Source organism: Carassius gibelio, chromosome B22 (assembly GCF_023724105.1).
Source record: "Carassius gibelio isolate Cgi1373 ecotype wild population from Czech Republic chromosome B22, carGib1.2-hapl.c, whole genome shotgun sequence".
NCBI lineage: Eukaryota > Metazoa > Chordata > Actinopteri > Cypriniformes > Cyprinidae > Carassius > Carassius gibelio.
The window spans coordinates 42,627,005-42,637,004 of record NC_068417.1 but is presented as its reverse complement, the minus strand read 5'-3'; the positions used below and the strand labels follow the sequence as shown (position 1 = coordinate 42,637,004).

General features: G+C 40.0%; 16 non-coding genes across 16 annotated transcripts; all 16 read right to left on the bottom strand.

Moving 5' to 3' along the window:
• Positions 1–234: 234 nt before the first annotated feature.
• LOC127995851 (5S ribosomal RNA) lies at positions 235–353 on the bottom strand. Its single transcript, XR_008168781.1, has one exon. It is a non-coding gene; the product is annotated as a 5S ribosomal RNA (ribosomal RNA).
• Positions 354–574: 221 nt separating this feature from the next.
• LOC127996565 (5S ribosomal RNA) lies at positions 575–693 on the bottom strand. The gene has a single exon (XR_008169466.1). It is a non-coding gene; the product is annotated as a 5S ribosomal RNA (ribosomal RNA).
• Positions 694–2,343: 1,650 nt separating this feature from the next.
• LOC128000756 (5S ribosomal RNA) lies at positions 2,344–2,462 on the bottom strand. The gene has a single exon (XR_008173534.1). It is a non-coding gene; the product is annotated as a 5S ribosomal RNA (ribosomal RNA).
• Positions 2,463–2,824: 362 nt separating this feature from the next.
• On the bottom strand, positions 2,825–2,943 carry LOC128006099 (5S ribosomal RNA). The gene has a single exon (XR_008178732.1). It is a non-coding gene; the product is annotated as a 5S ribosomal RNA (ribosomal RNA).
• Positions 2,944–3,164: 221 nt separating this feature from the next.
• LOC127995850 (5S ribosomal RNA) lies at positions 3,165–3,283 on the bottom strand. The gene has a single exon (XR_008168780.1). It is a non-coding gene; the product is annotated as a 5S ribosomal RNA (ribosomal RNA).
• A 221-nt stretch (positions 3,284–3,504) lies between these two features.
• Positions 3,505–3,623, bottom strand: LOC127996564 (5S ribosomal RNA). The gene has a single exon (XR_008169465.1). It is a non-coding gene; the product is annotated as a 5S ribosomal RNA (ribosomal RNA).
• A 1,205-nt stretch (positions 3,624–4,828) lies between these two features.
• Positions 4,829–4,947, bottom strand: LOC128003754 (5S ribosomal RNA). Its single transcript, XR_008176472.1, has one exon. It is a non-coding gene; the product is annotated as a 5S ribosomal RNA (ribosomal RNA).
• Positions 4,948–5,168: 221 nt separating this feature from the next.
• LOC128003405 (5S ribosomal RNA) lies at positions 5,169–5,287 on the bottom strand. The gene has a single exon (XR_008176129.1). It is a non-coding gene; the product is annotated as a 5S ribosomal RNA (ribosomal RNA).
• Positions 5,288–5,508: 221 nt separating this feature from the next.
• On the bottom strand, positions 5,509–5,627 carry LOC127996563 (5S ribosomal RNA). The gene has a single exon (XR_008169464.1). It is a non-coding gene; the product is annotated as a 5S ribosomal RNA (ribosomal RNA).
• A 1,206-nt stretch (positions 5,628–6,833) lies between these two features.
• Positions 6,834–6,952, bottom strand: LOC128003753 (5S ribosomal RNA). The gene has a single exon (XR_008176471.1). It is a non-coding gene; the product is annotated as a 5S ribosomal RNA (ribosomal RNA).
• Positions 6,953–7,173: 221 nt separating this feature from the next.
• LOC128003404 (5S ribosomal RNA) lies at positions 7,174–7,292 on the bottom strand. Its single transcript, XR_008176128.1, has one exon. It is a non-coding gene; the product is annotated as a 5S ribosomal RNA (ribosomal RNA).
• A 513-nt stretch (positions 7,293–7,805) lies between these two features.
• LOC127996287 (5S ribosomal RNA) lies at positions 7,806–7,924 on the bottom strand. Its single transcript, XR_008169198.1, has one exon. It is a non-coding gene; the product is annotated as a 5S ribosomal RNA (ribosomal RNA).
• A 363-nt stretch (positions 7,925–8,287) lies between these two features.
• On the bottom strand, positions 8,288–8,406 carry LOC128004816 (5S ribosomal RNA). The gene has a single exon (XR_008177491.1). It is a non-coding gene; the product is annotated as a 5S ribosomal RNA (ribosomal RNA).
• Positions 8,407–8,918: 512 nt separating this feature from the next.
• On the bottom strand, positions 8,919–9,037 carry LOC128004240 (5S ribosomal RNA). Its single transcript, XR_008176934.1, has one exon. It is a non-coding gene; the product is annotated as a 5S ribosomal RNA (ribosomal RNA).
• Positions 9,038–9,405: 368 nt separating this feature from the next.
• LOC128005785 (5S ribosomal RNA) lies at positions 9,406–9,524 on the bottom strand. Its single transcript, XR_008178427.1, has one exon. It is a non-coding gene; the product is annotated as a 5S ribosomal RNA (ribosomal RNA).
• Positions 9,525–9,745: 221 nt separating this feature from the next.
• LOC127995848 (5S ribosomal RNA) lies at positions 9,746–9,864 on the bottom strand. The gene has a single exon (XR_008168778.1). It is a non-coding gene; the product is annotated as a 5S ribosomal RNA (ribosomal RNA).
• Between the last annotated feature and the right edge of the window lie 136 nt (positions 9,865–10,000).

The window sequence follows — 10,000 nt, the reverse complement described above, 5'->3', positions numbered from 1 at the left end:
CAGACCTAAACCTGCTAAGATTCAGAGATCGGGCATTGACTCTTTTTTTTTTTTTTTTTATGAAAGATTATTATATAATTCGTGAAATTTTCCAAAAAGATTAAAGCACCTGGTATTCCCAGGCTGTCTCCCATCCATGTACTAAGCAGGCCCAAACCTGCTAATATTCAGAGATCAGGCATTGACTCTATTTTTTGGCAAAATTATTATATACTAAGTGAAAAATGTCCAAAAAGCTTACAGCACCTGGTATTCCCAGGCGATCTCCCATCCAAGTACTAACCAGGCCCAAACCTGCTTAGCTTCCGAGATCAGACGAGATCGGGCATAGCCAGGTTGGTATGGCCGTAAGCGAAGTCTACTGCAAAGAGAGGGCTATTTAAAGAACAGCCAATCTTATCGCCAGTACATTATATAAGTAGTAAAGAAAACCCAAAAGCTTAAAGCACCTGGTATTCCTAGGCAGTCTCTCATCAAAGTACTAACCAGACCTAAACCTGCTAAGATTCAGAGATCGGGCATTGACTCTATTTTTTGGCAAAATTATTATAAACTAAGTGAAAAATGTCCAAAAAGTTTACAGCACCTGGTATTCCCAGGCGGTCTCCCATCAAAGTACTAACCAGGCCCAAACCTGCTTAGCTTCCGAGATCGGACGAGATCGGGCATAGCCAGGTTGGTATGGCCGTAAGCGAAGTCTGTTGCAAAGAGAGGGCTATTTAAAGACCAGCCAATCTTATCGCCAGTACATTATATAAGTAGGAAAGAAAGCCCAAAAGCTTAAAGCACCTGGTATTCCTAGGCAGTCTCTCATCAAAGTACTAACCAGACCTAAACCTGCTAAGATTCAGAGATCGGGCATTGACTCTTTTTTTTTTTTTAATGAAAGATTATTATATAATTCGTGAAATTTTCCAAAAAGATTAAAGCACCTGGTATTCCCAGGCTGTCTCCCATCCATGTACTAACCAGGCCCAAACCTGCAAATATTCAGAGATCGGGCATTGACTTTTTTTTGGCAAAATTATTATATACTAAGTGAAAAATGTCCAAAAAGCTTACAGCACCTGGTATTCAATCAATCAATCAATCACCTTTATTTATATAGTGCTTTAAACAAAATACATTGCGTCAAAGCACTGAACAACATTCATTAGGAAAACAGTGTCTCAATAATGCAAAATTATAATTAAAGGCAGTATATTCCCAGGCAGTCTCCCATCCATGTACTAAACAGGCCCAAACCTGCTAATATTCAGAGATCAGGCACTGACTCTATTTTTTGGCAAAATTATTATATACTAAGTGAAAAATGTCCAAAAAGCACCTAGAAAGGACCTCTACTGCCCTGAAAGACAGCGGAGACCAGGACAACTAGAGCCCCAGATACAGATCCCCTGTAAAGACCTTGTCTCAGAGGAGCACCAGGACAAGACCACAGGAAACAGATGATTCTTCTGCACAATCTGACTTTGCTGCAGCCTGGAATTGAACTACTGGTTTTCGTCTGGTCAGAGGAGAACTGACCCCCCAACTGAGCCTGGTTTCTCCCAAGGTTTTTTTCTCCATTCTGTCACCGATGGAGTTTCGGTTCCTTGCCGCTGTCGCCTCTGGCTTGCTTAGTTGGGGTCACTTCATCTACAGCGATATCATTGACTTGATTGCAAATAAAAACAGACACTATTTCAACTGAACAGAGATGACATAGCTGAATTCAATGATGAACTGCCTTTAACTATCATTTTGCATTATTGAGACACTGTTTTCCAAATGAATGTTGTTCAGTGCTTTGACGCAATGTATTTTGTTTAAAGCACTATATAAATAAAGGTGATTGATTGATTGATTGAAGAGAGGGCTATTTAAAGACCAGCCAATCTTATCGCCAGTACATTATTTAAGTAGGAAAGAAAACCCAAAAGCTTAAAGCACCTGGTATTCCTAGGCAGTCTCTCATCAAAGTACTAACCAGACCTAAACCTGCCAAGATTCAGAGATCGGGCATTGACTCTTTTTTTTTTTTTTTTTTTAAATGAAAGATTATTATATAATTCGTGAAATTTTCCAAAAAGATTAAAGCACCTGGTATTCCCAGGCAGTCTCCCATCCATGTACTAACCAGGCCCAAACCTGCAAATATTCAGAGATCGGGCATTGACTCTATTTTTTGGCAAAATTATTATATACTAAGTGAAAAATGTCCAAAAAGCTTACAGCACCTGGTATTCCCAGGCAGTCTCCCATCCATGTACTAACCAGGCCCAAACCTGCTAATATTCAGAGATTGGCATTGACTCTATTTTTTGGCAAAATTATTATATACTAAGTGAAAAATTTCCAAAAAGCTTACAGCACCTGGTATTCCCAGGCGGTCTCCCATCCAAGTACTAACCAGGCCCAAACCTGCTTAGCTTCCGAGATCAGACGAGATCAGGCATAGCCAGGATGGTATGGCCGTAAGCGAAGTCTGCTGCAAAGAGAGGGCTATTTAAAGACCAGCCAATCTTATCGCCAGTACATTATATAAGTAGGAATGAAAACCCAAAAGCTTAAAGCACCTGGTATTCCTAGGCAGTCTCTCATCAAAGTACTAATCAGACCTAAACCTGCTAAGATTCAGAGATCGGGCATTGACTCTTTTTTTTTTTTATGAAAGATTATTATATAATTCGTGAAATTTTCCAAAAAGATTAAAACACCTGGTATTCCCAGGCAGTCTCCCATCCATGTACTAAGCAGGCCCAAACCTGCTAATATTCAGAGATCAGGCATTGACTCTATTTTTTGGCAAAATTATTATATACTAAGTGAAAAATGTCCAAAAAGCTTACAGCACCTGGTATTCCCAGGCGGTCTCCCATCCAAGTACTAACCAGGACAAAACCTGCTTAGCTTCCGAGATCAGACGAGATTGGGCATAGCCAGGTTGGTATGGCCGTAAGCGAAGTCTGCTGCAAAGAGAGGGCTATTTAAAGACCAGCCGATCTTATCGCCAGTACATTATATAAGTAGGAAAGAAAACCCAAAAGCTTAAAGCACCTGGTATTCCCAGGCAGTCTCTCATCAAAGTACTAACCAGACCTAAACCTGCTAAGATTCAGAGATCGGGCATTGACTCTATTTTTTGGCAAAATTATTATATACTAAGTGAAAAATGTCCAAAAAGCTTACAGCACCTGGTATTCCCAGGCGATCTCCCATCCAAGTACTAACCAGGCCCAAACCTGCTTAGCTTCCGAGATCAGACGAGATCGGGCATAGCCAGGTTGGTATGGCCGTAAGCGAAGTCTGCTGCAAAGAGAGGGCTATTTAAAGAACAGCCAATCTTATCGCCAGTACATTATATAAGTAGTAAAGAAAACCCAAAAGCTTAAAGCACCTGGTATTCCTAGGCAGTCTCTCATCAAAGTACTAACCAGACCTAAACCTGCTAAGATTCAGAGATCGGGCATTGACTCTATTTTTTGGCAAAATTATTATAAACTAAGTGAAAAATGTCCAAAAAGTTTACAGCACCTGGTATTCCCAGGCGGTCTCCCATCAAAGTACTAACCAGGCCCAAACCTGCTTAGCTTCCGAGATCGGACGAGATCGGGCATAGCCAGGTTGGTATGGCCGTAAGCGAAGTCTGTTGCAAAGAGAGGGCTATTTAAAGACCAGCCAATCTTATCGCCAGTACATTATATAAGTAGGAAAGAAAGCCCAAAAGCTTAAAGCACCTGGTATTCCTAGGCAGTCTCTCATCAAAGTACTAACCAGACCTAAACCTGCTAAGATTCAGAGATCGGGCATTGACTCGTTTTTTTTTTAATGAAAGATTATTATATAATTCGTGAAATTTTCCAAAAAGATTAAAGCACCTGGTATTCCCAGGCTGTCTCCCATCCATGTACTAACCAGGCCCAAACCTGCAAATATTCAGAGATCGGGCATTGACTTTTTTTTGGCAAAATTATTATATACTAAGTGAAAAATGTCCAAAAAGCTTACAGCACCTGGTATTCAATCAATCAATCAATCACCTTTATTTATATAGTGCTTTAAACAAAATACATTGCGTCAAAGCACTGAACAACATTCATTAGGAAAACAGTGTCTCAATAATGCAAAATTATAATTAAAGGCAGTATATTCCCAGGCAGTCTCCCATCCATGTACTAAACAGGCCCAAACCTGCTAATATTCAGAGATCAGGCATTGACTCTTTTTTTTTTTTTTTTTTTTTTTTTTTAAATGAAAGATTATTATATAATTCGTGAAATTTTCCAAAAAGATTAAAGCACCTGGTATTCCCAGGCAGTCTCCCATCCATGTACTAACCAGGCCCAAACCTGCAAATATTCAGAGATCGGGCACTGACTCTATTTTTTGGCAAAATTATTATATACTAAGTGAAAAATGTCCAAAAAGCTTACAGCACCTGGTATTCCCAGGCAGTCTTCCATCCATGTACTAACCAGGCCCAAACCTGCTAATATTCAGAGATTGGCATTGACTCTATTTTTTGGCAAAATTATTATATACTAAGTGAAAAATTTCCAAAAAGCTTACAGCACCTGGTATTCCCAGGCGGTCTCCCATCCAAGTACTAACCAGGCCCAAACCTGCTAATATTCAGAGATCGGGCATTGACTCTTTTTTTTTTTTTTTTTTATGAAAGATTATTATATAATTCGTGAAATTTTCCAAAAAGATTAAAACACCTGGTATTCCCAGGCAGTCTCCCATCCATGTACTAAGCAGGCCCAAACCTGCTAATATTCAGAGATCAGGCATTGACTCTATTTTTTGGCAAAATTATTATATACTAAGTGAAAAATGTCCAAAAAGCTTACAGCACCTGGTATTCCCAGGCGGTCTCCCATCCAAGTACTAACCAGGACCAAACCTGCTTAGCTTCCGAGATCAGACGAGATTGGGCATAGCCAGGTTGGTATGGCCGTAAGCGAAGTCTGCTGCAAAGAGAGGGCTATTTAAAGACCAGCCGATCTTATCGCCAGTACATTATATAAGTAGGAAAGAAAACCCAAAAGCTTAAAGCACCTGGTATTCCCAGGCAGTCTCTCATCAAAGTACTAACCAGACCTAAACCTGCTAAGATTCAGAGATCGGGCATTGACTCTATTTTTTGGCAAAATTATTATATACTAAGTGAAAAATGTCCAAAAAGCTTACAGGACCTGGTATTCCCAGGCGATCTCCCATCCAAGTACTAACCAGGCCCAAACCTGCTTAGCTTCCGAGATCAGACGAGATCGGGCATAGCCAGGTTGGTATGGCCGTAAGCGAAGTCTGCTGCAAAGAGAGGGCTATTTAAAGAACAGCCAATCTTATCGCCAGTACATTATATAAGTAGTAAAGAAAACCCAAAAGCTTAAAGCACCTGGTATTCCTAGGCAGTCTCTCATCAAAGTACTAACCAGACCTAAACCTGCTAAGATTCAGAGATCGGGCATTGACTCTATTTTTTGGCAAAATTATTATAAACTAAGTGAAAAATGTCCAAAAAGTTTACAGCACCTGGTATTCCCAGGCGGTCTCCCATCAAAGTACTAACCAGGCCCAAACCTGCTTAGCTTCCGAGATCGGACGAGATCGGGCATAGCCAGGTTGGTATGGCCGTAAGCGAAGTCTGTTGCAAAGAGAGGGCTATTTAAAGACCAGCCAATCTTATCGCCAGTACATTATATAAGTAGGAAAGAAAGCCCAAAAGCTTAAAGCACCTGGTATTCCTAGGCAGTCTCTCATCAAAGTACTAACCAGACCTAAACCTGCTAAGATTCAGAGATCGGGCATTGACTCTTTTTTTTTTTTAATGAAAGATTATTATATAATTCGTGAAATTTTCCAAAAAGATTAAAGCACCTGGTATTCCCAGGCTGTCTCCCATCCATGTACTAACCAGGCCCAAACCTGCAAATATTCAGAGATCGGGCATTGACTTTTTTTTGGCAAAATTATTATATACTAAGTGAAAAATGTCCAAAAAGCTTACAGCACCTGGTATTCAATCAATCAATCAATCACCTTTATTTATATAGTGCTTTAAACAAAATACATTGCGTCAAAGCACTGAACAACATTCATTAGGAAAACAGTGTCTCAATAATGCAAAATTATAATTAAAGGCAGTATATTCCCAGGCAGTCTCCCATCCATGTACTAAACAGGCCCAAACCTGCTAATATTCAGAGATCAGGCATTGACTCTTTTTTTTTTTTTTTTTTTTTTTTTTTAAATGAAAGATTATTATATAATTCGTGAAATTTTCCAAAAAGATTAAAGCACCTGGTATTCCCAGGCAGTCTCCCATCCATGTACTAACCAGGCCCAAACCTGCAAATATTCAGAGATCGGGCACTGACTCTATTTTTTGGCAAAATTATTATATACTAAGTGAAAAATGTCCAAAAAGCTTACAGCACCTGGTATTCCCAGGCAGTCTTCCATCCATGTACTAACCAGGCCCAAACCTGCTAATATTCAGAGATTGGCATTGACTCTATTTTTTGGCAAAATTATTATATACTAAGTGAAAAATTTCCAAAAAGCTTACAGCACCTGGTATTCCCAGGCGGTCTCCCATCCAAGTACTAACCAGGCCCAAACCTGCTAATATTCAGAGATCGGGCATTGACTCTTTTTTTTTTTTTTTTTTATGAAAGATTATTATATAATTCGTGAAATTTTCCAAAAAGATTAAAACACCTGGTATTCCCAGGCAGTCTCCCATCCATGTACTAAGCAGGCCCAAACCTGCTAATATTCAGAGATCAGGCATTGACTCTATTTTTTGGCAAAATTATTATATACTAAGTGAAAAATGTCCAAAAAGCTTACAGCACCTGGTATTCCCAGGCGGTCTCCCATCCAAGTACTAACCAGGACCAAACCTGCTTAGCTTCCGAGATCAGACGAGATTGGGCATAGCCAGGTTGGTATGGCCGTAAGCGAAGTCTGCTGCAAAGAGAGGGCTATTTAAAGACCAGCCGATCTTATCGCCAGTACATTATATAAGTAGGAAAGAAAACCCAAAAGCTTAAAGCACCTGGTATTCCCAGGCAGTCTCTCATCAAAGTACTAACCAGACCTAAACCTGCTAAGATTCAGAGATCGGGCATTGACTCTATTTTTTGGCAAAATTATTATATACTAAGTGAAAAATGTCCAAAAAGCTTACAGGACCTGGTATTCCCAGGCGATCTCCCATCCAAGTACTAACCAGGCCCAAACCTGCTTAGCTTCCGAGATCAGACGAGATCGGGCATAGCCAGGTTGGTATGGCCGTAAGCGAAGTCTGCTGCAAAGAGAGGGCTATTTAAAGAACAGCCAATCTTATCGCCAGTACATTATATAAGTAGTAAAGAAAACCCAAAAGCTTAAAGCACCTGGTATTCCTAGGCAGTCTCTCATCAAAGTACTAACCAGACCTAAACCTGCTAAGATTCAGAGATCGGGCATTGACTCTTTTTTTTTTTTTTTTTTTTTTTTTAAATGAAAGATTATTATATAATTCGTGAAATTTTTCAAAAAGATTAAAGCACCTGGTATTCCCAGGCAGTCTCCCATCCATGTACTAACCAGGCCCAAACCTGCAAATATTCAGAGATCGGGCATTGACTCTATTTTTTGGCAAAATTATTATATACTAAGTGAAAAATGTCCAAAAAGCTTACAGCACCTGGTATTCCCAGGCAGTCTCCCATCCATGTACTAACCAGGCCCAAACCTGCTAATATTCAGAGATTGGCATTGACTCTATTTTTTGGCAAAATTATTATATACTAAGTGAAAAATTTCCAAAAAGCTTACAGCACCTGGTATTCCCAGGCGGTCTCCCATCCAAGTACTAACCAGGCCCAAACCTGCTTAGCTTCCGAGATCAGACGAGATCGGGCATAGCCAGGATGGTATGGCCGTAAGCAAAGTCTGCTGCAAAGAGAGGGCTATTTAAAGATCAGCCAATCTTATCGCCAGTACATTATATAAGTAGGAATGAAAACCCAAAAGCTTAAAGCACCTGGTATTCCTAGGCAGTCTCTCATCAAAGTACTAATCAGACCTAAACCTGCTAAGATTCAGAGATCGGGCATTGACTCTTTTTTTTTTTTTATGAAAGATTATTATATAATTCGTGAACTTTTCCAAAAAGATTAAAACACCTGGTATTCCCAGGCAGTCTCCTATCCATGTACTAAGCAGGCCCAAACCTGCTAATATTCAGAGATCAGGCATTGACTCTATTTTTTGGCAAAATTATTATATACTAAGTGAAAAATGTCCAAAAAGCTTACAGCACCTTGTATTCCCAGGCGGTCTCCCATCCAAGTACTAACCAGGCCCAAACCTGCTTAGCTTCCGAGATCAGACGAGATCCGGCATAGCCAGGTTGGTATGGCCGTAAGCGAAGTCTGCTGCAAAGAGAGGGCTATTTAAAGACCAGCCAATCTTATCGCCAGTACATTATTTAAGTAGGAAAGAAAACCCAAAAGCTTAAAGCACCTGGTATTCCTAGGCAGTCTCTCATCAAAGTACTAACCAGACCTAAACCTGCTAAGATTCAGAGATCGGGCATTGACTCTTTTTTTTTTTTTTTTTTTTTTTTAAATGAAAGATTATTATATAATTCGTGAAATTTTCCAAAAAGATTAAAGCACCTGGTATTCCCAGGCAGTCTCCCATCCATGTACTAACCAGGCCCAAACCTGCAAATATTCAGAGATCGGGCATTGACTCTATTTTTTGGCAAAATTATTATATACTAAGTGAAAAATGTCCAAAAAGCTTACAGCACCTGGTATTCCCAGGCAGTCTCCCATCCATGTACTAACCAGGCCCAAACCTGCTAATATTCAGAGATTGGCATTGACTCTATTTTTTGGCAAAATTATTATATACTAAGTGAAAAATTTCCAAAAAGCTTACAGCACCTGGTATTCCCAGGCGGTCTCCCATCCAAGTACTAACCAGGCCCAAACCTGCTTAGCTTCCGAGAACAGACGAGATCAGGCATAGCCAGGATGGTATGGCCGTAAGCGAAGTCTGCTGCAAAGAGAGGGCTATTTAAAGACCAGCCAATCTTATCGCCAGTACATTATATAAGTAGGAATGAAAACCCAAAAGCTTAAAGCACCTGGTATTCCTAGGCAGTCTCTCATCAAAGTACTAATCAGACCTAAACCTGCTAAGATTCAGAGATCGGGCATTGACTCTTTTTTTTTTTTTTTTTTATGAAAGATTATTATATAATTCGTGAAATTTTCCAAAAAGATTAAAACACCTGGTATTCCCAGGCAGTCTCCCATCCATGTACTAAGCAGGCCCAAACCTGCTAATATTCAGAGATCAGGCATTGACTCTATTTTTTGGCAAAATTATTATATACTAAGTGAAAAATGTCCAAAAAGCTTACAGCACCTGGTATTCCCAGGCGGTCTCCCATCCAAGTACTAACCAGGACAAAACCTGCTTAGCTTCCGAGATCAGACGAGATTGGGCATAACCAGGTTGGTATGGCCGTAAGCGAAGTCTGCTGCAAAGAGAGGGCTATTTAAAGACCAGCCGATCTTATCGCCAGTACATTATATAAGTAGTAAAAAAAACCCAAAAGCTTAAAGCACCTGGTATTCCCAGGCAGTCTCTCATCAAAGTACTAACCAGACCTAAACCTGCTAAGATTCAGAGATCGGGCATTGACTCTATTTTTTGGCAAAATTATTATATACTAAGTGAAAAATGTCCAAAAAGCTTACAGCACCTGGTATTCCCAGGCGATCTCCCATCCAAGTACTAACCAGGCCCAAACCTGCTTAGCTTCCGAGATCAGACGAGATCGGGCATAGCCAGGTTGGTATGGCCGTAAGCGAAGTCTACTGCAAAGAGAGGGCTATTTAAAGAACAGCCAATCTTATCGCCAGTACATTATATAAGTAGTAAAGAAAACCCAAAAGCTTAAAGCACCTGGTATTCCTAGGCAGTCTCTCATCAAAGTACTAACCAG